The sequence below is a fragment of the Nicotiana attenuata genome, chromosome 5, assembly GCF_001879085.1.
Source record: "Nicotiana attenuata strain UT chromosome 5, NIATTr2, whole genome shotgun sequence".
NCBI lineage: Eukaryota > Viridiplantae > Streptophyta > Magnoliopsida > Solanales > Solanaceae > Nicotiana > Nicotiana attenuata.
The window spans coordinates 19,119,223-19,124,476 of record NC_031993.1 but is presented as its reverse complement, the minus strand read 5'-3'; positions in this window follow the sequence as shown (position 1 = coordinate 19,124,476).

The following is a 5,254-nucleotide window of genomic DNA, read 5'->3' as shown; positions in this document are numbered from 1 at the left end:
ATGAGGCTCGTGGCACTCTGAAATACTACTAGGGGATGTCGTACCCTATGTAGAAAATAATGCAGCCAGGGGATGTAGTACCCTGTGTTGGCGATAAAATGAGGCTCGTGGAACTCTGAAATGCAACTAGGGGATGTCGTACCCTATGTTGGCAAAAAGTGATGCAGCAAGGGATGTAGTACCCTGTGTTGGAAATAAGACGAGGCTCGTGGCACTCTGAAATGCAACTAGGGGATGTCGTACCCTATGTTGGCAGAAAATAATGCAGCCAGGGGATATAGTACCCTATGTTGGCAATAAGACCCGTGGCACTCTGAAATGCAACTAGGGGATGTCGTATCCTATGTTGGAAGAAAGTGATGCAGCCAGGGGATGTAGTACCCAGTGCTGGCAATAGAAGTAATGCCACTCCTTCTCAACTGGGTTTATATTTTACGGGAAAATAGACAATTAATATAGATGCTCTCAAAATATATATATATATATATATATATATATATATATATATATTAGATGATGTACCCGTGCGATGCACGGGCCCAATTGTTGATTTTCTTTTTCTTCTTCTTGTTTTCATCCTTTTAATATTTCTTGGTCTATTGTTAATTACACACTTACTACGCCTTTAGGGAAAGAAGAAAGAGAATAAGCTTTTGTGTAATGACGTATAGAACCACGATTACATGTATATTGTTATTTATCTTTTGCATTATGTGCATTTTTATTTTATGAAATCGTATTACTATGCCAATCACTTTGAAACACTTGTCGAGTTTAATGCTTTATTATACATGATTAGATAATAACTCAAGTAGAATTTAAATTATTTCTACATAGGGCCTTTTTCTTTAAAAAATTTTGCATCACTAAGCCTTAAAATAATTATTATTAAATAGTAATTAAAAAGTCAGTTGAAAAATAAGTCGTTATGTTTTTTTCTTATTTTTTAAATTGAATGATATATAGTTTTATTCTTTTAGTATAATCAGTGTGTTAATGTATTATTTTTTTCTTCTTGTACTAATCAAATTTTAAATAATAAAAAATATTAATATTATTCCCAAATAGTTTATGAAAAAGTATTCTTTGGTTCTTTGAAATAATAATCGTGATTTTAATTATTAAGAATTTTAACAAGAAAAATTATATTTTGTTCTAGTTGAATGACATAATATTATAAATAAATTAATACCTCGATCACTCTAGATACTAATCAAATTGACCGTAAAAAAATTGCATTTTTTTCTAGTTTCATTTGATATGATTGAGATACTTGTTTACCCTGGAATCCGGATAACAATTGAATTTATATGGGGTTTTAAGGATCCGTGAACTAAAAGATACAAAAGGTTTGGATTGAGGAAAATAAAAGATAAAGACTCAACAATTGCTGCTAAAGTAAATAATCGCAGAATATAATATTGCTTAGAACAATTGTGCTTGATAGCGTACAAGAATTGAGAGAGATGGTACCGTAGTGTAATGGTTTCCGATCCCCTCTTTATGGGGTCTTCCCCCCTTTTATACATTCTGATTAAGGGTAAAAATAAGGTAGGTAAATTAATTACATCGTGGATCCCTGTAATTACGCCTTAATGGCCTGAAGTGGTTGAGAAAATCACGTTTGGGCGAGATATCCGGCGACGCTTGGTTATCCGTTACGAGTCCGGCTTCCGACCTTGTGTGTTTCTCCATCCGGTGGTGACTCATATCGAGCTCTGCAACGGTCTCGAAATGACTCGACCTCGGTTGTTGACGTGGCCGTCGTTCTACCTTGCATCCAGGTCGGGTTCGATGGCCCCGACTTGCCCCGGACCGGACCCAACCCGGTCGGGCTCAAGCAAAAAGGGTATCACCCAATACAATACTATTTAGGGTATAATGCAATTTTCATCACAATAGTAATATTTGTTGAGACTATCTTAAAAATAATTAATTGTATATTTATGTATTTTGAAATTTATATAATGTTGAATTCTTATTGAATAGAGTATGTACTCAACTAACTTCGATCATAGAGGGAGAAGTATAATCCTGTATGATTATACTTCTCATATTTCCTAATATATAACAATTTTTAAAAGAAAAAAATTTCACAAATTAATTGTTTTAATTTTTACTTCAGATATTCTCAACTCATATTTTAGAGAGGGGATACTTATTAACAATTTTTATGCTAATTGTTAACTTACTATAGACCTCCCAATTTATCCGGATTTAGTACCAGCAAGCAAGACCGAGTTAAGACATGCTTTAAAGTAACGTAGTAGTAAAAAGTTTTGTTTCACGTTTTCAATAAATTCTATGAATTCAGCAACAGTTCATTATCAAGATCAAGAGGAGATTAAAAGTAATTGAGTACCTATTATATCCTGTGGATACCGAATCCACATTATATAGACTCACTACTTGAAAACTTGCAAAATCCGTCCACAGAATACCAATTGAAATCGGTCGGAAAATAAGTAAATTGGTCGCAAAAGTCAAAGAAAATATCTCTGACAACGGAAATAGTGGTCCCACAACAAATATATAAAAATTCGGCCAATTTCGGCTGGAAATTGGTCAATATTTTTCCAAGACCATGTCATACTTGCATATTATCTACAAAAATAATTTTTAATTAAAATTTTCAAATATATCGACCGATTTCTTTCCCGCCCAAGGCAATTGGTTATATATATATATATATAGGTCGAGGACCAGGCGGAGACTGCATATGTAAGTTTCATAACTAGTTAACTACTATAACTTCAAATTAATGTTTATAATATTATATAGTAAATAGTTTTCTATCTTCTAAATAAAGGGCCACTACAAGATTAATGTGGAGGAGTACACTCAGAGCTTGCCACCAAATGAGCAAAGCGAGCGAACACCCCTTTCAAACGAAGAAGCGCAGAGGATACGATTGGATGTTGTCGATGGTCCTAGTAAGGGGATAGCATACGGCCTTCCAGAGAGATCATTTCGGCGCTACAGGGCTGGATTGCAAGGTATAGGGACTTCCGCCCAAGGCGAGGCAATTGATAGGTCGACTATCTCGTCTATGGAAAAGAAGATCGCAAAGCTAACAGCAGAGCTTGAACAGACAAAAGCTAGAGAACAAAAGAGAGATGAACAATTTGGTACCCTTCAAGTTCAGCTAGAAAAGAGGGACCAACAATTTAATCTCCTTCAAGGTCAGCTGGCCAATCTTCTCGCTAGTGGTGCTTTCCCCATTCCCCGGTCTCCTGAGCCTTCCCCATATGCTAATCTTTCTCGTTGTGATCCTTCGAACCATGCCGACGATGATGGTTCTAGTAGTGAAGATGGAGATGATGCAATATAATACACTCATTGAATGGTGTGTATTGCTAAACATAGTCTTAAACTTGTGAATATTTAGTTGAGAATAGTTTTGAATGATGATTGTATTGTTGATATTATTTTGTTATTGAACATTTGTATAGTTGTAGTTGTAGTTGGTATTGTTGTTGTTATTGTTGTTGCTACTGTGTTAAAACACAAAATTAGAAAAACTGTTAGAAGAATAAAAGAAATTGAAAAAACAGTAAAGATTAAGAAATATTCCGAGTCCACAATTTACTTGTGCGTCCTTAAGGAATTTTAACCCCCTCACACGTTGCCAAAGTAATGGATTAAATCCTCCCAGGATAAAACGGAATAAACCTTCCTGCAACAGTGGCAATACAAACTGCAGGATACCAACGAACTTAAAGAACGGAGCAAAATCACACTTACAAATTTGAGAGAGAGAGACTGCGAATTAGAATGCAGTATTTTCAGAAAGAAGAAAGTTCTGTAATATTTTTGGTGTGTAAAAAACGAAGCCATGCCTCAGAATTTATAGGCAATTATTGGAAGAGGTGTGATGTTTGTTCTGGAAAAGGTGCCTTTTCAGAAGTTTACGCGGCCTGCCGCGGTCCTACCGCGGTTACGCCAGGACTGCGGCCAGAGTGGCCCTCTGAATCTGCAGCAGGGTTCTGGCACGGTCCTACCGCGGTTACGCCAGGACCGCGGCCAGACTATCCTTCTGAATCTTCAGCAGTGATCTGGCATTTAATTAATTATTAAATAATTAATTAAATAAATTTTGTCCAAAAATAATCTTATCGATCGATCATTTGACAAATCCAAATCCAAATCCAAAGCCGAAGCCGAGCCGAGCGAGCGACGACGGCGGCGCGAGGGATCATTCTCTTCAACTCCTTTTAAGAGCTTTAAGAAGTGATTCTATATATAAGCACACAAATGTAGTTGTCCCTCACCAATGAGGGACAAAGTGCAAGTCAAAAGCTCACTTCATTTAAATTTTTATTTCCCTCCATTTTATTTCCCACCATTTCCAATTCACACTCTTATACTTTAAAGCCCAATGCTTAAAGTCTTTGAAGCTCAATTTCTTTAAAGTCCAACAATCCCCCACATGAATGGGAATGGCTGTAACAAGAATGATCATAGATGAAAGCTGTGTGATTTGCAAGTAAGGATTAATCGCATCTGGATAAGTAGGTTTCCCTTTGAACTTTCTGTAGTGAACATATGTCGGATATACTCGGTCAATCGGTAGATTTGATATCTTTGAACCGTCGAACTTTAGTGTATACCTAGACAACCATATGTCACACAACCAACCCTTAACCGTCTTTTTGTTCTCATTGTTGTGTTCGTTTCAGCCATGAACACCGCCTGGTTTCATAAGTGCGTAGAGAATTGGCCTTACAGAATTCTCATTGAAGCGGCATCTACTTCACACTTACATAGGTGATTCCTAAACGTGTAATCCTTTAGATTGACACTATTTGATAAATACCACATCAAACTTAGGTAATCATTAAAGAACGTGTAAGGTTCTATCCTTGTTACTGAACATTGTCTTCATCACGAGAAGGGACCAAAGATTTTACTTTGACAATGTTGAACCGGTCAATCACAACTTTGTTTGAGCTCCTTGAACCTAGATCTCGGAACATCCAAAATTCTAGGTAGAGTTACCGCCATGTTGACTTGTCATCGGCCATAGTCCCATTCCCTTAGATGATTTCTCAACTCCTTCTCGAGTTAAGCCTTTTGTAAGCGGATCCGCCACATTATCCTTTGATCTTACATAATCAATAATGATAATTCCACTAGAAAGTAGTTGTCTAACGGTGTTATGTCTTCGTCGTATATGACGAGACTTTCCGTTATACATAACGCTCCCTGCCCGTCCTATTGCAGCCTCACTATCGCAATGTATGCAAATAGGAGC